The sequence below is a fragment of the Pleurodeles waltl genome, chromosome 3_1 (genome assembly GCF_031143425.1).
Source record: "Pleurodeles waltl isolate 20211129_DDA chromosome 3_1, aPleWal1.hap1.20221129, whole genome shotgun sequence".
Taxonomy (NCBI): domain Eukaryota; kingdom Metazoa; phylum Chordata; class Amphibia; order Caudata; family Salamandridae; genus Pleurodeles; species Pleurodeles waltl.
The window spans coordinates 125,371,193-125,395,991 of record NC_090440.1 but is presented as its reverse complement, the minus strand read 5'-3'; the positions used below and the strand labels follow the sequence as shown (position 1 = coordinate 125,395,991).

Sequence of the window (24,799 nt, the reverse complement as noted above, 5' to 3'; positions counted from 1 at the left end):
TGTCCCTGAACCTCTGATGGTATTTCTCGGGGTCAGCCCAATCTTGGCAAGTAAAATGGCTTTCATGTGTGAGTATGTGTTTTAATCCTTTGGGTTCAATGTGAGAAGTGTGTCCCTCCCAATTGCTGGCACATAACCCCACATAGCTGTATCCCATTGCTCTTTAGGAACACCATGAGCCCTTAGTGCAACTTCATAAGCAGCTAGCCATTTATCTATGTCATCTCCCACACAAAACTGGGCACCACATTTTTGGGTAAACAAATCTTCTTTTCTCCAGCAGGTCCTACCTGCTTGCTGCCACCATTACTGCTGGACTCAGACTGTTTTGCCTTAAGATCCAGCTCCTTGAGACTCAGATCATGAGCCAACAAAAGTTTCTTCTCCGCCAAGGCTCTCTCAGCTGCTTGTGCTTCTCTCTCTATCCTCCTTTCTTCCTGTTGAGCCCAATTTTCAGTCTTGCCATTTGCAATTGGAACTCTCTCTCCTCTCTCCTTTCCTCTACGGTCAGGCTTTGATCAGAGACACTGCTCCCTAGTTTAGCAGGGTGCACAATTGCAGTGGTAACCTCATCCGCTGCATATGCACTTTAGCACTGGTTAGCAGTGGTAAAGTGCGCAGAGTCTAAAAACCAGCAAAAACAGTATCTCAAAACTGGAGAAAGGCAGGCAAAAAGTTAGGGGTGACCACCCTAAGGCTGTCAGGTCTAACACCACCAAAATAACCTATCACAAAGACTCTGCCTCAGCACACTCACAAAGGGTTTTACACCAGTCTATTGTGCTCCCAGACAAGGTGGTTCCAGGACAGCGAGGGGGGGGAATTCCAAACACCTCTTGGGGTGAAGGTTTCCTTCTCTAAAGCCTATACCAAGTATAAATATTGCACCCTCAGACCCAACTCTTCAGTGCATCTCTGGACCTGAAGAAGATTCAGAAGAACAGTCCTGCTGCTCTGCTGCATGAAAGATTACTTCTCTGCTCCCTGTTGGCTGAGTGAATGGACTGTGCCTGCTTCTTGAACTCAGGACCACCAGAGTGACTCCAAGGGCTAGTTGGCTAGCCTCCTGACAGAGCATCAGGGTTCAGAAAAGGCTCCAACCACCTTGAACCCAGCACCTGGACTCTGTCTGCTCTGAGTCTTTCCTACAAGTGCTGCCAGTCCTGTGCCCTTGGAAGTGGGCATGAAGGAGCTCTGGAAGCCCAGCTGGGGACTTTTGGGCAGAACCAACACGGCTCTCTACATCTACCCACAGTTCCACATCAGAACCACCTCTGCACAATCCATCTCCAAAGCAGGACATTGTATCGCAGCCCGCAGCTCCTTGTATCTTGCACTGCGCAATGCATCTTCAATGCAGGTCTTCACATCATACGACCCCGTTAACAGCATCCTCTACGATGACGCAGGACATCACATCATAGTCTGCAGCTCATCAGAACCACCACGGCACGATGCATCCTTGACGTCGTAATTCGCATCACAAGTTTCCCATTGCTGGCAACCTCGACAATGATGTAAGACCTGACAATAACAGACGTCCTCTTCTTCAGAGCTGCCACTACACGACGCAGGATCTTTTAACAGTCCACATCCGGAATTTAAGGTACTTTGTCAGCAAGCCTAACAGAGAATGTTTAGCAAATTGGTGCAAAATATAAAAGGGTCAGCAGCTTGCCCCCTTGGAAATAAGTCAATTTCTAATCTGGTGGTCACAAAACTTTCAATCATTAATTGAGATCAGTTCTGATGCCCAATAAAACTGTAGTAAGTCTGGATTGAGATTCGTCTAAACATTTAAAAAATGAAATCTTGACTTGTACATATTGGATTTCTGTTGTTTTGGTCTTATTTTATTCAGATAAATATTATCTATTTTTCTAAACTGGTGGTGAGTACTTTTTGTGGTGTTTTCACTGTGTTACTGTTAGAAATTAGGTTTTTGGTTGGCAGTCAGGTTACCCCCTGTCCAAGCAAAAGCCCTCACTCTAGTCAGGGTAAGTCACACACAATCCAAGATTATCCTGTGCCCACCCTCTGGTAGCTTGGCACGAGCAGTCAGGCTTAACTTAGAAGGCAATGTGTAAAGTATTTGTGCAATAAATCATACAATACCACCATATGGCACCACAAAAATACACCACACAGTGTTTAGAAAAATATATAATATTTATCAGGATAATTGTAGGTCAAAACTAATAAAGTTGCAATGTAAATTTGTAGAGATATCACTGAAAAGTGATATAAAGTGTCTTAAGTCTTAATAAAGCAAACAAAGTCTCTTTCAAGCACAAAGTACCTGGTTTGGAATGGAAAATCTCCTCAGAGGGCCACCGAAGAAGAGATACGTAGAAAAAGGGTGTGTGCGTCGATTTCTCCCCAGCACACACGGACTTGCGTTGTTATTTTTCACGCAGGGAAGTCATGCGTCGTTTTCCGGCGCGCGGACAGTCTCTTTCTGTGGATCGCGCGGATTACCAGATGTCCCGGGTCTGTGTGTGGATTCTCCTGCTTGTTTACCGGCTGCGTGTCGTTCTGCGGGGCTGTGCGTCGAAGTTTCGCTCTCACAGCAGGCGTCGCGTTGATTTCACCTCTGGAGGTCGGGCGGCGTTGTCCTTGCGAGGCCGTGCGTCGAAGTTCCGGTCTTCCCAAAGGCGTCACGTCGATCAGCGTCGGTGTGCGGCTTTTTTCTCGCTGCGGAACAAGCTGTGCGTCGAAAATTTCGGCGCACGAAGCGTCCAAGTGAAAAAGAGAAGTCTTTTTGGTCCTGAGACTTCAGGAAACAGGAGGCAAGCTCTATCCAAGCCCTTGGAGAGCACTTTTAGAGCCAGAGAAGAGTTCAGCAAGGCAGCAGGGCAACAGCAAGGCAGCAGTCCTTTGTAGAAAGCAGTCAGGTGAGTCCTTTAGGCAGCCAGGCAGTTCTTCTTGGCAGGATGCAGGTTCTGGTTCAGGGTTCTTCTCCAGCAAGTGTCTGATGAGGTAGGGCAGAGGCCCTGTTTTATACCCAAATGTGCCTTTGAAGTGGGGGAGACTTCAAAGAGTGGCTAAGAAGTGCACCAAGTCCCCTTTCAGTTCAATCCTGTCTGCCAGGGTCCCAGTATGGGGTGTGGCAGTCCTTTGTGTGAGAGCAGCCCCTCCACCCTCCCAGCCCAGGAAGACCCATTCAAAATGCAGATGTATGCAAGTGAGGCTGAGTGCCCTGTGTTCGGGGTGTGTCTGAGTGAATGCACAAGGAGCTGTCAACTAAGCCCAGCCAGACGTGGATTGTAAGGCACAAAAAGATTTAAGTGCAAAGAAATGCTCACTTTCTAAAAGTGGCATTTCTAGAATAGTAATATTAAATCCAACTTAACCAGTCAGCAGGATTATATATTACCATTCTGGCCATACTAAATATGACCTTCCTACTCCTTTCAGATCAGTAGCTACCACTTCAATACTGTATGAGGGCAGCCCCAATGTTAGCCTATGAAGGGAGCAGGCCTCACAGTAGTGCAAAAACGAATTTAGGAGTTTTACTCTACCAGGACATGTAAACTACACAGGTACATATCCTGCCTTTCACCCACACACCACCCTGCTCTAGGGGTTACCTAGGGCACACATAAGAGGTGACTTATAAGTGGAAAAAGGGGAGGTTTAGGCTTGGCAAGTACTTTTAAATGCCAAGTCGAGATGACAGTGAAACTGCACACACAGGCCTTGCAGTGGCAGGCCTGAGACAAGGAAAAGGGGCTACTTAAGTGATTGGCACAACCAGTGCTGCAGGCCCACTAGTAGCATTTAATCTACAGGCCATAGGCACATAGAGTGCACATTACTAGGGACTTATAAGTAAATTAAATAGTCCAATCAGGTATGATTCAAGGTTACCATGTTTTAAGGGAGAGAGCATATGCACTTTAGCACTGGTTAGCAGTGGTAAAGTGCGCAGAGTCTAAAAGCCAGCAAAAACAGTGTCCAAAAAGTGGAGGGAGGCAGGCAAAAAGTTAGGGGTGACCCCACTAAGGCTGTCAGGTCTAACAGTTACTTTATGAGTTATTGCACAAATAATTTACACATTGCCTTCTAAGTTAAGCCTGTCTGCTCTGTGCCAAGCTCCTGGAGGGTGAACACAGGATAATTTAGGTTGTGTTGTGACTTTGTATTTTATTTTTGTATTTTATTTATTTATCACGTGTTCGGTCATCAAAACCATTACACAAAGAAAGGAGAGAGAAAGAAAAGGAAGGAAAAGAAAGAAGAGAAAGAGAAAAGAAAAAAACAAAAGGCGAGGGAATCTTAGAATACAGTAATAAAATCGATTTGAGTTAAAATGTTTCAGATGAATTGCGGAGTACTACGACGTTGCTTGCAGGCTGATTGTGCGCGTCTGTCTTACTTGTTCAGTCTCTTGAAGAAGGTGCCCTAATTTATCCAAGAATTTAGCCAGTCTGCAGCTGAGTTGTACATCGTCCCCTTTAAAGCCTGCCAATATCGCCGGTCTGCACCTACGCAGCCCCCTTTGAAGCCAAACTGGTCATTGGAGCCTGTTACTATCTGTTGTAATGTTTGTACAGAGGCATATCTGATGGATCAGCGTTTCCGGAGCCAGCCCACATAGTTGACAGGTGTCTGGTATATTGAATCTCGTCCACCTAGGAAGGTCGGCATGTGTTGCAAGGCAGCCTATTCGGCATTTCATAAAGGCTGCTTAAATCCGCAGATTAATTGCTGCTCCCAGATATAGCTGTGGGATTAGATAGCCCTATGATGCCAGAACCAGCCAGGCATGGATTCGTTTCAATAAAGTCTCTTTGTCCTGAAGATGTGAGAGAGACTTGACACTTACTTTTGTCGCACGTTTGACAAGCTGATGTGAGCTGAGTTGGAGTAGTTGATCTACCAGGCCTAGTGTTGTCATGGAGGACTCGAGGTAGAGATAGAAGGCTGAGGTTGAATCCGAAGTCATTTCCGTCCAAATAAGAGAGCTTAGCGTGCCTTCTGTTGCTACCTTAAGCTTATGGCTTAGGTTGATAAATGCCCCTTTCCTTGCTAAAGACAGCCTAACCAGGCCAAAGTCTAGGCGAACCTGGGCTGGTGAAACATAATTTGGTATGCTGAACAACCTCTTGAAAAGCATGGTGATCGTTTTGTCCAAGTGGTCGTCACCGCAGCCTCTTAGAACTTCACTGCCATATGTAATTGTTGGTATTAATTTGGCTTGGAGGACCTTTAATAGCGGCAGGTAGGTTGAAGAGCCAGTTGCTTTTTTAACGCTGTTGAACGTGAATGCAATCAAGATGCATTTCTGACTGAGGGACTCCAGGTGGGGTTTGAAGGAGCCATTGATGTCAAGGAGAACCCCTAGGTATTTGTATTTGCACACTGTTTCAACCTTATTGTTACCCAAGTACCACTGATATTGCAGCCAGCCAGTTGTCTTTTTGATTTATTCAAATTAGTGAGAAGAGCATTTTTTTCAGATAATTCAGCTATTGCGTTAAGTAGTCTCTGCAGGCCTATTCTAGTGTGACGGAAAAGGAGGAGATCATTGGCGTACATCAAGCTTGTCATGGCAGTTTGCCCCGGCCTTGGTGATTGTGAGTTCACCTTGTCCAACTCCGCCGGTTGGTCAGCCAAAAATAAATTAAAGAGAAGGGGTGCCTGTACACATCTCTGACGCAGACCCTGAAGAGTGGGAATTTTCCTGGAAAGGTGCATCCCACCACCCAATTTGACCCTCACCCAGGTATCTGTGTGGAGGAGGACTATTGCTTTCAACAACTGGGAGGGAATGCCCCAACTTACAAGTTCAAACCAGAGTTAGCCTCTTTCTACTATATCGAAAGTAGATTTATATTCTACAAAAGAAAGAAAGAGGGACTTCTTGGCACGTTGACATTGATCAAATAATAGTGCGACGGCCATAAGGTTGGCAGTCGTTCCCACCCCATTAGAGAATCCAGTTTTATTAAATGGGATCAGGTTGTTCACAGTAGCCCAGGTTTCGTTATAGATAGTTGAGCCTCTCCATGCTTGCAGGAATGCAATTGTAGAGTGTTGAGAGATGTTTTGCCCAGAAATCTCGGTCCTCTTTGTACAGAGCGGCAGGAATACCACTGGGTCCAGGTGCTCCCTCATTCCGGCACTTAATAATTCTCATCCTCGCTGTTTCTGAGGAAACCGAAAAGCAGCTGAGTTGTTGTTTTGGAGAGCCAGTGGAGGTACAGGATGATGCTTTTGCCTCACCTACAGGGCGCTTGGTTGAAAGCGCCAAAGTGGTGTGAGAGATACTGATGCCAAGTGGGCTCAGAGATATTAATCATGAGGGTGGAGTGTGTTGCAGAGCTTAGGCTGCTTATAAGCCCCCAGAATTGCGCATGCCAATTTGTCTTTGATGCATGCAAGAGTTTTGCTGCTAGTGCAGCTGCCTTGTCTCTCTGATGTGTCCATAAGTGGCCTCTGTAGGCATGTCTAGAGGTAGATACCAGCGCTCTCAGGGCCTCATTCCTTGGTTCTTTCTGAATACGGCAAAGGGCGGAATTTAAGTTCAGTTTAAGTGTCTTTGTATTCCTTCTTGATGAAGGGTTTTGTAAGCTGTGGGGTCTTGTTCCTTAAAGCTGCTGATGGTCGGATGCCAGAAGCTCTACTACAAACTCATCCCAGGTTATTTGTGGCACTTGCTCAGGGTCTGCGAAGTTCGATTTAAGGGACCATAATCACTTGGCTGTCTCTCCCAGCGCAGGACTGGTCTTGGAGGACCACCTAATTCTCCTCCTATTAGATATATATGTGGCTCGCTGCAATGCGTCTGAACATTCATGATGTTCAATTGGGTGAGTAAAATGCAGTTCTTGAGGTAAGTGATCGCTCTCCCCTCTGCTTGTTACCTGACATTTCAAAATTCGGCCGAACAAGGGTAGGGATAAAATTGTGGAGTCTATCATTGATCATGCTTTCTGATTAAAAAATGTAAATGAGGGGGTTTGGTCCGTACAATAACGGCCTTTGACAGATTGGAGTCCCATTGCTTCAAGTTCTTTCATGATTTGTTTCCCTAGTTTGTCCCCCTTGCAAGTTCCAGGTAGAACTTGATCCAGTATCTGCCAGAGAAAGATCTGTACCAAAGTGGCTGTGTCAGAGGGTTCAGGTCCCAGCAGGTTCATGTTAAAATTACTGCTTAGGATCAGTTGGGGGCACGGAACGTTATTGACTAGTTCTTCAATATTCTCTTTCAGCTGACATGCAGCTTCTAATGTTTAAGTTTTTCCCGTTGGGATATAGATATTCATGAGGGCTAGATGGAGGGTGTAGGGGCCTTGTCTCACAGTGAGAAGAACTGTCAACAGGCTACTGCACGTTACTGGAAAATTATGATGGTGCCCCTTTATTGTTGAACTGAGATATGTGACTAAGGCAGAGATGCTGTATTGGGCCATGCCATGCCGTAAGAGTTCCTTGAATTCCTTGAGGTCTTGTTGGAAGCACTGGGTGATGGTTGAGACCCTAGACCACCCTGTTGATTTAATAGAAGATTTGGATAGGGAGGATGTATTGCCCGGGGTTATATGTATCCCCCAGCTCCTGAGTGTAGTACCTACTCCAAGCACTTGCTCTGCTGCCTCTGCCGAGGTCCAGGTCACTTTGGTTACTTAATTCATCTGGGGTGCCAAGGGAGGGATAAATGCCACTGAGACCATATCCAGTGAGATAAGATTTGCGGTTTCGGGAAGCTGTCCTGACAATTATAAAATGTACCCACGGTTCAGCAGGTCAAATGTGCCTCTTGATCTATATTCTGGGTGCAGCAAGGTTACTGTGGAACTTTGGCCACTGTTGCGCAGGGTCAACGGAGGGCTCGTAGGGGCTACTTGCAACTGGAGCATCATATGGCTGGTACTGCTTTGAGGTCTGGTAGCCTCAAAGGTTGTTGGGACTGTCAATATAAAGTCACTCTCCTGAGCCCTCTTCCTGAGCATTTCTTGATTTACTAAGTGCTGGGACAATTGGACCTGGCGAGATTTTTATCAAAATTTGTTGTAACAATAAGGGTCAGATTTGATGGAGTGTGTTTCCTGGAGAAGGAGGCCGGGACATGCCTCCTTTGGTAATGATGTTACTACTAGAATCACCAACGGAGGTGCCTTCTCTCGATTGACTTGGTGGGGAGATGGAACTGGCACAGGTCATCAGTTTGAAAGTGCTAGATGACCCAACCTTAGTTTCAGATGAATGTGTGTGTACTTAAGTCTGAAGCCCTGAAGGAGAACAGGACGATATCTTGGGACCCCCTACCTGACAAGTGAAGAAGGAAGTAATGTTCTTTTTATTGAATGATCGTAGCCTGTGTTTCCTCCTTTTCCATTGGCATTTCTTCCAGAATGGGAGTGGCAGAAGATTTTTAACTGGGGTGCCAACTGTGGCAGGAGGGAAAGGGGCCCAAAGGCTGGGAGGAGGTCCCGAGAGCTGTCTCCCGGGGAGGCTGCTTGGTGAGTCTGAGTTTGGTAGGAGGGTTCCGGGGAGCTGTGCTGCTTGATTGTTCGTTGGTGTTCGGTGGCCATCCGTAGGTTCCTGTAAGTAGGGCTTGGAAGGTTCCAAGGATGTGTCCTGCCAACATGTTGTTGAGGGCTGCAGAGGGTTGGCGCTCATGGGGTTAGAGGTGAATCTGAGAGCAACCGCCTCATTTTGAGCCAGTGCTCTTTTCAAGTCCTCAAAGACGCTGCTTAAAGCTCCTGGTAGAGAGCATAATTTATCCAAGATTGAAGAGCATGTACAGGGACAGGCGGGTAACCAGGAATCTGCAGTTTTCTGAGCTCTGATTATCAAGTTGTTAAGATCTGCAATTTTTGAGTCAATTCCTGAAGTAAAGACTGCTAATGTATTAAGCAATTTAATTTGGGTGTCCATTTTGGTGGACTGAAGGTTTAAGGCTTCAGTGGTGAGCTGGAGAGTGCTCTGTATGATATTCAGAACTGTTGGTATTTCTGGGGCTGTGGTTGTGGCAATCTCAGAAGATATATCGACTCCCAATTGGGGCCTAGTGTTAACACAAGACCCTGCAGATAAACGTGGGGTAGAGCAAGATTGACTCTCCCCCAAGGGGCCTACTCCATCACCGTCACCATATACAGTACTGCCACCACTGCTTCCCATTCCAAGGAGGTAAGCGATGACGGATTCTGTTGCAAGCAGCTTGCAGGTTTATTCCGGGGAGCAGAGCAGCTGAGGGGTGCAGAGCTACTGAGAGGTAGGTCTAGGCAGGGTCCATCCATTGGGTGCTTAGTGTGTTTTAATGAGGCCTGGCCCGACTTTGGGTCTGTTTGCATTGCGCTAGACAGACTGTCGCAGGGACAGGCTTTTGGTAGATGGTTCGGGCTTAAGCCTGATGCATCCAAGGGGCTTGGCTCAACTAAGCTGGCATGCTGGAATAACTGCCTTGGTGGTGATGCCACCAGAGAAGTGGGGGGAAAATCATTGAAGTCCACTGAGTTAAACTTATCTGTGCAGCCGTTACAGCTGATATTTTCGTCTGCGGATGGAGACTCTATCCTGGTACCATATGAATGGACCTGAACCTCTGTAAAGGGTTTAGCCTTCATTTGCAAGGGGGATGACCCTGGAGGCAGGAAGACTGGTGGAATAGATGGGTACTCAACAGTTTGGGGAATTTTGGGGGTGCACACTGAGTTTAGAGCTGGAGTGTTGTGACTTACCCTGACTAGGATTGTGGTTCCTACTTGGACAGGGTGCATACCTCTGCCAACTAGGGACCCAATTTCTAACAGTGAGGATATTAACATTGCTGTCTGAGAGCGAACAATGCTCTCCATTAGGGCAGCAAGGACGTACACTGACTAGTGTGCATGTATGACTCTCAAAAGTCTCAGACACGTTCACAAACAGCCATAAATGTAATCAGTTTAGACTACTGATACCATTAGTGGGAAGGCCTTTTGGTCACTTCCTTTGAGCCATCTGTAAACCCTGAGTATAAACTCTTTTATATCAGTTGTGCCCCAACAAACAGCAGCTCATGCCCCATAAGTCTGGCGAGCATTTTTTTAACATAATGAATAACACTCCCTCTTTTAATCCCATTATTGATGTCTTTAAAGTTCCAGAGTAGGGATCTATATTTACATGAGTCGCTGAGTCGTGCTAGGATGGATGTACTGGTTGAACCTGATGTGAACTGGGTGCATCTCCATGCCACAGCCAAAAACTCAATAACCTTGTTACTCTAGCAACCTCTCTTCCCTGCTCTCTTCCCCAGCTCTGACGTCTGCCTGTGAAATATCTGTCATCCATAGAATATTCTTATTTAATGACCACTTGCAAATTTCTATTATTTGTGGATTGATGTAGTTCATCCATAGTGCAAAGCAAATTTATCTACCCACTCAGTTTCACATGTTTATAAATGAGAGTTTTGACATGGTATACCTACAATATGTGTCTCATAATTCGGCCAACCACACTGTAGAGGCGCTGGGTGCAGCTCATTGTTGAAAGCAGCAGGATCTTATTCACTGGCACCCACAGTGTACGCTCACTGGTTTCTTGCATGGCCATTATTTGCAGCTCTTCGTCTGCAACTCCTTCGGTACCACTGCTCTTTAGATGCTGGGTTTGACCTGACATTCCTCATCATGGACGACATATTTGTAAGGTGCACATTCACTCAAGTCTAGGGTCGCTTAATGCTGAAATAAAAGATGTGTTACATTACCCATCTCAATGGCAGTCATTTTAATCGACCTTGGAAGGACGAAAAGCTAGGTGAAACTGGTGGGATTCTAACCTGTGACCATGAGGTCAACACGGATCCCTGAAGTGGATGCTTCAGTCCCCTCAGCAACCAACTCAGCATTTGATGAATGGGACAGCTAGTCCCTCTGATGTGGTTTTGATGTATTTGCTCTTTGTGCCCCAGTACCAGGTGTTTCACAAATATAGGACTTTCCTTGATACAGTACCTTCAGTTTTGTCAGAAATTACAACATATATGTTAGTAGCATCATTCCTAATTTGGGTTTGATTTCATTGAAGAACTTTCGCCTCTGCTGTATCTGTATATCTTCAAGTCAAGCATCATGTAAGCTTTTTGGCACACTGCTCAGAGGATGGCACCTCAAACGAGATAGTGTAGGACAGTGGTTCCCAACCTTTTGATTTCTGTGGACCCCCACTTTAACATTAATGGAACCCAGGGACCCCCACTGAATCATCATGGGAATCCAGGGATCCCCACCTGAGTCATTACTGGAAGCTGGGGACCTAATTTGTCAATATTTGTTAATATTTTTTGATTTTCTAGGCTCTCACGGACCCCCTGAGGAGGCTTCGAGGACCCCCAGGGGTCCCCAGACCACAGGTTGGGAACCACTGGGGTAGGATTATGGCATTCAAAGGCCTTGAAGGCTTTTGCACCAGGGCCCTATGCACTCCTTCTGCCATGAAACATACAGAGAGGGCCTATGGTTGGATCCAGGATTACAGTCAGTTTATTAGGAATTGTTCTGGGGTGAGCCCTGCAGGTCCTCAGGTGTCCTTATGTATCTTAGGCTGTTTGTACAGGATCTCCATTTGACATTCTCAGTTCTATTTTCCAGGTGTTTGGGGACCTCTCTCATGCATGTAATTTCAGACTGGAGGTTCTAGAGCTAATCTTCTGTTGTTGAGATTCATTCCTCTGTCTGCAAGACACGCTTTGCCATGTTTTTAAGTCCTGGTGGAGGACCCCCTAATTTTCCCTTCTATAACAACACATATGTCAGTTACAGCCTGGAGAATCATCTGTGCAGATACACCCTCCATTTAGGGTGCAGCAAGACCCCTCTTCCTGGTTTGTGGTTCCCTTATCATTAACCATTGTTTACTTTCCTGTTCAGAGGGAAGTGCTAGTTATATGTTGCAGAGGTGCAAGGAGATCACACTCCACTCACTAGCCAACAGGTGTGAGGTGCGAGTCAGTAAGTTTAAGTCTTTATGTGGTTTATGTAGATAGAGGAGGCAAGATCTGTGGTGTAACAATAGCCCCAGCAGCCTCTGAACGGGGCAGTGGATCCCTGACCTAAAAGCTCCTGACTCAGTCTGGAGCTTTGGGGGCCCCCTCCATGTATTTTGTAGGGTGGACCCCCTCAAATTTTGTTACTCCACTTGGAAAGATCTGTGCAGGGGGAGAAGAAAGGGGAATATGAGTAATTCACCCACTGTCATCAGTGTTTTAGGTAATTTTAACGCCATCACTGCCAGCCCCATTTGCTGTCTTTTCCTAATAATGTCAGGGGTATTTCAGGTCAAGGAGTATCATGCATTGGTTCTTGTGGGGAGGTCCCATGATAATGGTTTAAAGTTGCTGAGGTCAAGTACGCCAATCACTTCAGCCACTCTCACCGTGGGAGTCTGAAGACTCTCGGGGATGGTGGGAATGTGGTCTGTCCACAGCACTTCATTTCATGGCCCTCTCTGGTGGTGAAATCTTTGGTTGAACATCTCAAGGAAGCGTCTAATTCCCCAGTCCAGTCTTCAAAGTGAGCCAGGAAAACAGGTCCTGGGGAAAAGAAGTCTGCATCCAGAAACCTTGGATAATCATTGCGATGTTGCGTCTGAGTTTAAGCGGCAGGGAGGCCTCCTCGTGGCCATTTCATATTATTTTGTGCCACTTCCACATCATACTGGACTGCCCACAATTATGATGTGCCCAGCAAGCTCACCTTTATGGGTTTCCTCACACATGTAGTGCCAGGGGCTTGAGTCACTGCCCGGCTATTTTACTCAGACCATTCTTCCCCACGCAGTGGAGGCCACGGCCTCTCTGGCTGTAACTCCACCTTTCATGGCTCTGCCACTGCCCTGTTACTCAGGAGACCTGTGGCCCACCTCGCTCTCCACAAAGGGCAAACATACCAGGGGCAGACACAGCCTATCTAGCACTTGGTCGTGCAGGTGCCTTGGCAAAGGAGAGAAAAGCAGGTTGCATTTATAGGTGGACCAACATAGCCTGCAGTCCTCTCTGCTGCACTTCCAGTGTATGAGTGAATGCTAGCAACGTGGAATCAGTTTCGGATGTTATCGTGCTCAGGCTGATTGGAGCATCATTAAAGTGCAACTGCCATCTTGGCTGTCACGCTACACTCCCCTCACTCGAAGCTTTTTTATGCAGAATCTGTAGCTATATTAGTACCAATCAACAGATGTATCCAAATTTGTAGATTTAGGACCCTCAAAAAAGTTTTTGTCTGAAAAAGGCCATCCATCCCAGCTTTCTCCAGCTCCTCTTTCTTCACTCACCGAATCTTTTAGGTTGTTGCTTGGTACGTTTCCTGGCAACAGGAAGCTCTTTTCAAAAGTTCAGTATGCGTGCAGTATGTTTATATTGCTTACAGTAAGTGCCTGCACCTGCTTTGTGCTGTTCCCAAGCGGTTTTCTTCTATTACTGCAGGGCTAGCACTCGCTGATTGAGTGAGTTTAGCCCGTTGCTGTGCTGCTGTTTCGCGCCGCTTTGTGTCATCATGGCGCGCTTGTTACGTTCAGCATGTGTTTATTTACTGTGCTTACTGATTCTTACATTTTGTTGCACTTACATTACGGCCCTCGCATTGTTATACCCCTCTGCAACTTCTGACCTGAACAAAAAAAAGGGTTTGTACCCTTTTGTATGAATAGACAAATTGGCACTTTTTTATGAAACAGACACCAGGTGGATGATGCTGACGTCACTTCAGCAATATAATATCCCTCGTCTACATTTCTCCTCTTTCATTCTTCTTAGAAACAGCAGTTCTTGGGAGGAAGAGTGCTCCAAAGAGTTCCTTCACTCTCGCTGTCCCGCTCGCTCCCTCCCACGCCCCCCGCCCTGCCTGGCACATTCACTTGGACTGTTGGTAGCTTAACAAAGGCGGTACAGAAGCAGGTCAGGCTGGTTCTCAGGTGCTCAGTTACACGTTTCTTTAGCCCCACCTTATTTTCTCATTAGATTCCCGTCTAATTGCCACACTGTCCCAGTCACCTGCTGCGTACCCTGCGCGCCGGTCTGACCTGACAGGACGCTGTCATCTCCCGGGCCTGGATTCACAGCTCAAGGTAAGACGTTTATGAGTTGAGTCGTGCTATTAAAATGTATTCGACTCCAAAAAGAAATTTAATTTACAGAACCTTTTAAAACGCTCCATTGAGCTCAAACGGCTCTATGTGGTGTTGTGTCGACAGTAGCAGTTCTGGCATTTTTGTAAATATAATATCAGAAATATTCCAGACAGCTTCATGGAGTTGTACGCAGAGTCATATATTAGATGGATATTTCACATGCTGAGGAGGGATTCCTTCAAGATAGTACTTGAATCTCTGACACAGAGACAAGTCCAAGTGAAAAGTGCCGTTTTAATTGATATTACGATCGGTAATTGTGTTTTTAAATCATCTGATGCCATGTAATCCAGAGTTATGGCCATTTCTTATGGTCGCTGTTAATCTGATTTCAATAATACGAATAATAGCAGTCGTGCTCATTTCTGGAGTAACTGAAGTTCACCTGCAAAAGTGACCGACATTCGACTTACATGAAACTAATTAAAGCACACGTATACTGCAAGTGTATGTGGCGGTCGCGCAAGGATCGAGTCTGACACCGCGATGTGCGCTAGGTTGTGTCGTTAAATTCTTCAGCTTGGCAAGTAGGAGCTGTACCTCCCCTGGGTGACCCGCGGACGGGGGCGTAACGCAAGCCCCTACAGTGGAGGGACCACCCCCCCCCCCCAACCTTTCCGAGGGTCCCGTTTCAAGTAATGACTATGAATATCAGTGAAATATGGGCGTCTCTGCGGCCCGTCACTCTACTTCCTGCAGGGTGGCCCCATCACTGTTGACTAGACCAGCCTAAGTAGGTTATCGCTTTCGGCAGTCACGGGTTTTTCCCAAAGAGGAAATGGCAGGGTAGGTAAGGTCAAATGTAGAACAGTTAAGCAGGAGAACTACAAAGCAGAAGAAGAAATACGAGAAACTTGCAATGCGAAAGGGCTGCGGGCTAACAGATGAGCAATGAGTGTAGCACAGATTCAGCTAATCTTTGGGACATGTGCAAGGGAGGAGGCGTCATTAGTACAGTAGGTACAGTGGCACCGGGTGCCGGGGTTAAGAAAGGAGTACAGTATTCTTCCACTAGGGGCCGTGAGACCTTGGCTGTGTCAATGAACAGGTGTTCAGATTGGCTGCAAAAGTTTTTCCTGTTTGCTAAGTCTGGGTGTGGATGTCCTGCTGTCACTGCAAAACTGGTCCATCAATTACCTAAATAAAGACAAAAAAACGTTTTGGCTAATTCTGAGACATCTGTACTTTCCTGTTGTAATCAGGCATAAAGAGTCTCAAAGTTTCTAGTCTGTGGCCTTTCCCTAGCCCCTCAGCAACAAATGAAGGTTGTTGAGCGGGTAAGGGTGGAAAAATAAATTCATCCTCTGATGATGTTTGGGTGTAAAGCGTTCGTTGCTGTCAAGTGATCAATATACTTCTTTGGAGTTTAACACATTGTTCACTTTCTAATTTATATCCGTTTTCGAGCGATTTTGCTTAATCGTTTTCTGACATGGATGGGGCTTAATTGGAGAACCCGCTCCAAATGATGGGGCTGGAGGACTGTGAAATTTTAGGTACAGATAAGAAAAATGCAGACCTATACCGACGCCCAGAAATCAATACTGGGAACTGTTAGAAATATGGTTTCTGGTTGTCAGAGTTTGCACTCCATTCAAGCAGGAACCACCACTTTAGTCAGGGTATAAACACAGTTGGAGATAACCTATGCTCATGCTCTGGTGGCTTGACACAGAGAAGTCAGGCTTATCTAAAGAGGCAATATGTACTGTATTTGTGCAACACACACACAGTAACACCATGAAAACACTTCAAAAAGACTCCACACGGGTTTAGAAAATAGACAATCATTTTATAAACAATTCAAGACCAAAACGACAAAATTCTAATAAGTAGAAGTCGAGTTATGAAGTTTAGAAGAGTAAGTGTAAAAATAGTGCTTAGAAGCAAATAGCACTTTAGGGGTTACTTTAGGCCACACTGGACTGGGCAAAGTCAAAGTTTGTGCCGACTTTGATGGAGCACAGGCCGGCTACAGGACCCAAGCAGGCCCCGGTGAACCAAGTACCTTTGCTGGTCGCAACAGCAAGATTGGTGAGATGGTCGATTGGGTCCTCACAGGGATGGAGATGCGTCAATCTGTCCCACGCAGTGATGGCAATGCGTCGGCTCTGAAGACAATTGCTGGAGTCATCATGCATTAGTTCCAAAGTGCGATGCACCGTTTCTACTCCTGCAGCCAGGTTGATGTGGTTCTGCTACACTAAGACAGGAGATGCGTCAATTTATGTGATGCAGCTATCTGGGTCCACTTACAGTAAAACAGGCACAGGAGCAGGGATAGAAACTTTGAAATCCCTCAGTCTGAAGCAAAAGGAGACTAGCCAACAAGCCCTTGAAGCACACTTCTGTTAAAAGGCAGAGTCCAGCACTCCTTCAGAAGAGGCAGAGTCTAGAAGAGAGCAGGGCAACACAAAAGAAAAGCAGGCCTTCCAGGTCCAGTAGTCCAGCAGCTGTGTCTTTCAAGCAGCACAGCAGTTCTTCTGACAGAGTGCATATGTAGGTCTAGAAGTGTCTGATTTGGTGGGGTCAGAGAACTAGTGCTTATACCCAAAAGTGCCTTTGAAGTGGGGGAGATTTCAAAGAAGAGTCTTTGAAGTGCACAAGTATCCTTTCTTCCACATCCCTGTTTCCAGATTATCTATAGGGGATAATCTGGCCTTTGTGTGTGGTCAGGCACTGCCTTTTCATGTGTAAGTGTCCCCCCCTCCCTACCTCTCCAGCAAGAGTCATCAGAATGCAGATGTGTACTCAGACACACCTACCCTTCCTGTGTTTGTGGCTGTCTAGAGGGAATGCACCCACCCCAGACGTGTATTGGAAACAGGCTGTAAGGCACAGAATAGTAAGAGTAGATACATGCCCACTTTCTAGAAGTGGAATTTCTAAAATAGTAATATTAAGCACCACTTTACCATTAAGGAGAATTCATCATTACCATTCCAAAAATGTTGAACATGATTCAACTACTCTTTTCTAATCAGGAATTACAGCTTAAAAGTGTATCAATTAATTACCAGTGCTGACCTTTGAGAGGAGTAGGCCCCACAGTACTGAAAAACGATTTGGGAGTTTTTCACTACCAAGACATGTAAAACCTAAAAGTACACGCCCTACCTTTGTATTACACAGCACCCTGTCCTTAGGGCTACCTAGGGACTACATTGGTGGTGACTTATGTGTAATAAAAGGGGAGTTTAAGGCTTAGCAAGGGATTTTAAATGCCAAGCCGAAGTGGCAGTCATACTGCACACACAGGTTCTGCAGTGGCAGGCTAGAGACATTTTGAAGGATTTTGAAGGGCTATTTAAGTGGGTGGCACAATCAGTGCTGCATGCCCACCAGTAGCATTTATTTACAGGCCCTGGGTATTTGGTGCACCACTCTACAAGGGACTAACAAAGAAATTAAATATGCCAATTGCGTATACACCAGTGTTACCATGGTTGGGGAAAAGCATGTGCACTTTAGCACTGATCAGCAGTGGTAAAGTGCTCAGAGCCTGAAGGCCAACAAAAAGACTCAGCAACAATATGAGGCAAAAAGGCAAAAGGTTTGTTGGGAGACTGCCCTAAGGCTGACAAGTCTAACAGGAGCTAAATGGAGTTCAATGAGGATTCTAAAAAAAAAGGAAAAACACACGCTAAAGAGGTGAAATCAGACTACAGGAACTGAAAAAGTCATGTAGCAGAGAATGTAGATAAAACCAATAACTAGCTGAGGGTTAGTGAAACCTTTCTTGCCATTTAAACACTACTCCTAAGTGAGATAGTTTAATATTTTGTTAGGAATTATGCTGTTACGGTTCATACAAAAAGCTATTCATTAAGTATTTGACATAAATAAGGGAAGTGCCAAGTTCCAGTGGTGGCTGGTACCCTGAATAATTGGTGGGGCAAGTGCGTCACTTATTTGACTGACTGACTAGCAATGCCTTTAAGTTCAATTCCAAAGCTCTCAGTCATGGCTCATTATAAAGTGTTTATAATGAACCACAATTGAGAGATCTTGTGTTGAGACTGAAAGCAGTGTTAGTTTTCTATAGTGCTTGTCAGTCGGTCATAAATATAAAATAAAAAATGTACTTACCCAGTGATTGTGCCAGTTTGCCTCCTTCAGTCCTTGTGCTTCCAGCCCATTGGAGCTGGTCTGAAGCAATTCTCCACACCAATGCAGAAGCTGTTATCATGTTGCTGATAATGTTAAGCAGCATAAGAGCAGCGCCAGGATTGGTTGGAGTGGGCTGCCTTGATGCTCCCTCAGGCACTCGGGGCTTGTGCCTGCTCTACACCCAGCTAAGACAGCTGGATGGAGAGGTTTAAAGTGTGCATGTTAGGCTGGCCGTCACAAGACAGCAGGCCAAAGTGACATGCACACTCTAAACAAGAGTGAACACCACTCCCTTGCTGCCATTCAGCAGCAGTAGCTCCGTCTCCAAACACAGCTCAAGTTGGGAGCAGTGAAAAATAACATTTTAATTAATTCAATTTATTTCCATTTTATTTTTTACCTTTGCTGCGCTTGCAGCAGGGGTGCGGTGCTCTTCCACTATAATGGAGGGGCTGCCGCTGCCAAGTACCAGTCTCATTAGAATGTACTGAGGATTCACATTCACACACAAATAAGTAGACAGAAGTTGGTTAAGAAACAAAAACTAAAGCAGGTCAGCTACATGCAGGGAATTGAGTTCCTCTTGGTCCGCACCATGAAGCTAACTCTACATTACAAGGTTCTATGCATCTTTGAAGTATAGAGTTTAAGCTGTGTGGAGCTGGTTGGAGGAAAAGTTCAGACTGTGCAGGAAAGGCCTTGGCATAAGGCATAAGTAGAATAGATGGGACTTTAGAGGGAGAGAATAAAGAAATATGGGATAGAACAGTGTGCAACAGACATACTGTAGCACCATATTTCCTATATTCTAATTCCCAGTCACTCCCATCTCAACTGCCACTCTCACCATACCAATGAACACCTACAAGCCCACAAGACTGGAGAAGTATACTTCAGGGTTCAGGTCCACACGTGTGACTGAATCTGTTAAAATAGAAGCACAGTCTTGCTTGCATATAAGTTCTTCCATGTTGTGTGTTAGACCTGACAGCCTTAGGGTAGTCACCCCTAACTTTTTGCCTGCCTCCCTCCTCGGTTTGGATACTGTTCTTGCTGGTTTTTAGACTCTGCGCACTTTACCACTGCTAACCAGTGATAAAGTGTATATGCTCTCTCTCTGTAAACATGGTAACTTTGGATCATACCTGATTGAACTATTTAATCTACTTATAAGTCCCCAGTCATGTGCACTCCAGGTGCCTAGGGCATATAGATTAAATGCTACTAGTGGACCTGCAGCACGGATTGTGCCACCCACTTAAGTAGCCCCTTTTCCTTGTCTCAGGCCTACCATTGCTAGGCCTGTGTGTGCAGTTTCACTGCCACCTCGACTTGGCATTTAAAAGTACTTGCCAAGCCTAGAACTCCCCTTTTTCTGCATATAAGTCACCCTTAATGTGTGCCCTGGGTATCCCCTAGAGCAGGGTGCTGTGTAGGTAAAAGACAGGACATGTACCTGTGTAGTTATATGTCCTGGTAGTGTAAAACTCCTAAATTCGTTTTTGCACTACTGGGAGACCTGCTCCCTTCATAGGCTAACATTGGGGCTGCCCTCATACACTGTTGAAGTGGCAGCTGCTGATCTGAAAGGAGCAGGGAGGTCATATTTAGTATGGCCAGAATGGTAATACAAAATCCTACTGACTGGTGAAGTCGGATTTAATATTACTATTCTAGAAATGCCACTTTTAGAAAGTGAGCATTTCTTTGCACTTAAATCCTTCTGTGCCTTACAATCCACGTCTGGCTAGGTTTAGTTGACAGCTCCTTGTGCATTCACTCAGACACACCCCAAACACAGGGTACTCAGCCTCACTTGCATACATCTGCATTTTGAATGGGTCTTCCTGGGCTGGGAGGGTGGAGGGCCTGCCCTCACACAAAGGACTGCCACACCCCCTACTGGGACCCTGGCAGACAGGATTGAACTGAAAGGGGACCTGGTGCACTTCTTAGCCACTCTTTGAAGTCTCCCCCACTTCAAAGGCACATTTGGGTATAAAACAGGGCCTCTGCCCTACCTCATCAGACACTTGCTGGAGAAGAAACCGGAACCAGAAACTACATCCTGCCAAGAAGAACTGCCTGGCTGCTCAAAGGACTCACCTGTCTGCTTTCTACAAAGGACTGCTGTCTTGCTGTTGCCCTGCTGCCTTGCTGAACTCTTGTCTGGCTGTGAAAGTGCTCTCCAAGGGCTTGGATAGAGCTTGCCTCCTGTTCCTTGAAGTCTCAGGACCAAAAAGACTTCTTCCTTTCACTTGGACGCTCCGTGCGCCGAAACTTTCGACGCACAGCTTGTTTCGCGGCGAGAAAAACGCCGCACACCGACGCTGATCGACGCGACGCCCTCGGGGCGATCGAGACTTCGACGCACAACCTCGCAAGGACAAAGCCGCTCGACTTTCCAGGAGAAATCGACGCGACGCCCACCGTGAGTGCGAAACTTTGACGCACGGCCTCGCAAGGACAACGCCGCCCGACTTCCAAGGAGAAATCGACGCGACGCCTGCCGTGAGACCAAACTTTCGACGCACGGCCTCGCAAGGACAACGCCGCCCGACTTCCAAGGAGAAATCGACGCGACGCCTACCGTGAGATCGAAACTTCGACGCGCAGCCCCGCAGAACGACGCGCAGCCGGAAAACAAGCAGGAGAATCCACGCACAGACCCGGGACATCTGGTAATCCCCGCGATCCACAAAAAGAGACTGTCTGCGCGCCGGAAAACGACGCCCGACTTCCCCGCGTGGAAAAGACCGACGCAAGTCTGTGTGTGCTGAGGAGAAATCGCCGCACACACCCCTTTTTCCACGCATCTCTTCTCCTGTGGCCCTCTGAGGAGATTTTCCACCAGAAACCAGGTACTTTGTGCTTGAAAGACACTGTATTGCATTCTAAAGACTTAAGACACTCTATATCACTTCCCTGTGATATTTCTACAATTTTCCATTGCAACTTTATTCTTTTTGACCTACAATTATCCTGATAAATATTATATATTTTTCTAAACACTGTGTGGTGTATTTTTGTGGTGCTATATGGTGGTATTGTATGATTTATTGCACAAATACTTTACACATTGCCTTCTAAGTTAAGCCTGACTGCTCGTGCCAAGCTACCAGAGGGTGGGCACAGGATTGTCTTGGATAGTGTGTGACTTACCCTGACTAGAGTGAGGGCTTTTGCTTGGACAGGAGGTAACCTGACTGCCAACCAAAAACCCCATTTCTAACATTGGTGATCAGCGGTGAGGATAGGACTTGTATTTGTGCAGTGACATACAGTAGCTAAGTATTTCACTACATACCCACAGTTGAAGGTCAACTTGGTTTTTATCTCTTTTTGAAAATCCGTTTTTTCCTGACAATTTTCAAAAACTAAATCCTCACTCAACATGTCTCTGACTGGGTCTCAGACAGGGGACTTTGACCTAGTCCAGTTGGATACATACACGGTCAAACAACTAAGAGGATTCTGCAGGGCATTAAGGGTACCCACCCAAGGGGCCTCCAGAAAGGAGGACTTTCAAGTGGCGCTGAGGGCCTGGGCAGAAGCCCATTTAGAGGATGATGAGGAAGAGGAGCCAGAAAATGGCCCCTCAGAAGGATTCCCACTATCTATGGATAGTGTTACCACTGCAATTGTGCACCCTTCCAGACCAGGGAGCAGTGTCTCCATGCAAAGCCTGACCGCAGAGGAAAGGAGAGAAGAAAGGGAGTTCCAATTGCAAATGGCAAAACTGAAAATTGAGGCACAACAGGAGGAGAAGAGGGCAGAAAGAGAAGCCAAACAAGCTGAGGCTGAAAGAGCAGCCAAACAGATTGAAGCTGAAAGAACAGCCAAACAAGTGGAAGCTGAAAGAGCGTTGGCTGAAAAGAAACTATTGTTGGCTCATGAACTGAGTCTCAAGGAGCTGGAGATCAAGGCAAGACAGTCTGAATCCAGCAATAATGGTGGCAGCATACAGACAGGACCTGCTGGAGAAAAGAAGGTTCGTATACCCAAAAATGTGGTGCCCAGTTTTGTGGTGGGAGATGACATAGATAAATGGTTAGCTGCTTATGAAGTTGCACTAAGGGCTCATGAGGTTCCTGAAGGGCAATGGGGGGTAGCTATGTGGGGTTATGTGCCGCCATTGGGGAGGGACACACTTCTCACATTGGATCCACCGGATCAAAACACATACCCACTCCAGAAAGCCACTTTACTTGCCAAGTTTGGGCTGACCCCTGAGGGATACCGTCAGAGGTTCAGGGACAGCACCAAACAAACCACACAAACATGGGTAGATTTCTTTGATTTCTCTAGTAAGGCACTGAATGGATGGGTGCGGGGCAACAAAGTAGCAGATTATAAAGGTTTATATGACTTGATCCTGAGAGAGCATATGCTTAATGTTACTTATACCGATTTGCGCCAGCACCTAGTGGATAGTAAGCTGACTGATCCCAGGAAGCTTGCTGAGGAGGCGGACCTCTGGGTTAGCACCAGAGTGTCCAAAAAGGTACCTGGGGGGGACTCCCACAAAGGTGGTCAGGGTTCCCAACAGAAGAAAGAGGGGGGAGATAAACTTACAGATAAGGAACTCTCTAAAGGCCCCCAAAAGAATTCCCAGGGAGGGGGTGGCAACCCTTCCTTTTCCAAATTTGGGAAGAAACCAGGGACATTTGACAGGTCAGGAAAATCTAGCCCCAAATGCATGGAGTGTTACCAATATGGTCACTACAAAGGCGATCCACAGTGCCCCAAGAGGGCACCGTCCACTACCGGACAGGCACCTGGGTTGACTAGTGTAGCACTCGGGGGGGAGATGGACCCCACTAGCTTTGGGGAGCAGGTAGAGATTTCCCTAGTGTCCCTGGGAGAAGGAGAAATGATGTCCAAGGTCCACATGCCTAAAAATACTTCCAAGTACCGGCAGTGGGTCCTCATTGATGGGCAGAAGGTGGAGGCTCTGCGTGACACAGGAGCCAGTATGACTACTATCAAGAGTCAGCTGGTGTCCACAGAGCAGATAATCCCTAATACATTCCACCAGGTCATAGTCGCTGACAATCGCGAGAGTCACCTACCGGTGGCTCGGGTTCCCTTTGAGTGGGGGGGGGTCTCTGGTACTCTGAAAGTAGCTGTGAGTCCTGCCATGCCTGTAGATTGTCTGTTAGGCAATGATCTAGAGCATACTGCTTGGAAAGAAGTAGAGCTCAGATCTCACCTGGAGATGTTAGGGTTACCTGAGTGGGTCTGCATGACCACCCGGTCCATGGCTGACCGAGAGGGAAGTCAAGGGCATCTGGAGCCTGGAACGATGGCCCAGGGAGCTGCCAAGAGGAGGGACGAGGGGCGCGGGAAACCGGCCCCAGAAGTTCCCACAGTGGCTGACGGGGCTCCTGAAGAGGAGACTCCCGAGCCAACTGGGGAAGACATTGCCACCCTAGGTGACTTACCGGAGCTTGCTGGCTGGCAAGTTGAGGGTGGACCCACCAGGGAGGAATTCTGCAAGGCGCAGAAAGAGTGTCCCACTCTAGAAGGGTTGAGGAAACAAGCCTTAAACCAGGCAGCAGGTGACGCCTCTGGCACTCACCACCTATATTGGGAGAATGATCTCCTCTACAGTGAGCCTAGGGTTCCGGTCTTTGGGGCAGCACGTGTGCTGGTGGTCCCCCAATGTTACCGAGCCTTCCTACTGGGTCTGGCTCACGACATTCCCCTGGCAGGACATTTGGGACAAGACAAGACCTTCAACAGGCTTGTCACCCACTTTCACTGGCCCAAAATGAGGACACACTCAGACAAATTCTGCAGGGCTTGTCCTACCTGCCAGGCTAGTGGTAAAGCAGGAAAGAGGGTTAAAACCCCCCTGATTCCATTTCCTGTCGTTGGCACCCCCTTTGAAAGGGTGGGCGTCGACATTGTTGGCCCCTTGGACCCCAAAACTGCCTTAGGCAACAGGTTTATCCTGGTTTTGGTGGACCATGCCACCCGGTACCCAGAGGCAATCCCTCTGAGGACCGTAACTGCATCGGTGGTAGCCAGAACCCTGATGGGGATATTTACCCGTGTGGGATTCCCCAAGGAGATAGTGTCTGACAGAGGCACTAACTTCATGTCCGCGTACATGAAGCATCTGTGGGATGCGTGTGGTGTAACCTACAAGTTCACCACACCCTATCACCCCCAGTCTAATGGGCTTGTGGAGAGATTCAACAAGACCCTGAAAGGCATGATTGGTGGCCTCCCTGAGGCCATGAGGCGTAAATGGGACGTCCTCTTACCATGCCTTCTCTTTGCTTACAGAGAGGTCCCCCAGAGGGGGGTAGGGTTCAGTCCCTTTGAGCTTCTCTATGGGTACCCCGTCAGGGGACCCTTAAGCATTGTCAAGGAGGGATTGGAGAACGCTCCAAAGACACCCCCTCAGGACGTGGTCAGCTACATGTTGGCCCTCCGCAATCAGATGACCCGCTTCTGGAAAGAGGCCCAAAGTAACCTGGAGGCCAGTCAAGAGGTGATGAAACAATGGTATGACCAGAAGGCCACTCTGGTAGAGTTTCAACCTGGAGAC

General features: G+C 46.9%; 2 protein-coding genes across 4 annotated transcripts in view; one reads left to right on the top strand and one right to left on the bottom strand.

The window, feature by feature from the left end:
• The window catches only part of ANO3 (anoctamin 3), a 1,608,515-nt gene that overhangs the window by 576,405 nt on the left and 1,007,311 nt on the right, over window positions 1-24,799 (bottom strand). The gene's annotated exons all lie outside the window — the stretch shown is intronic.
• MUC15 (mucin 15, cell surface associated) overlaps window positions 13,945-24,799 on the top strand; it is a 73,221-nt gene continuing 62,366 nt past the window's right edge. Inside the window, exon 1 of the mRNA XM_069221957.1 lies at window positions 13,945-14,067. The gene's annotated coding sequence lies outside the window, so the exon portion shown is untranslated. The remainder of the gene's footprint in view (window positions 14,068-24,799) is intronic.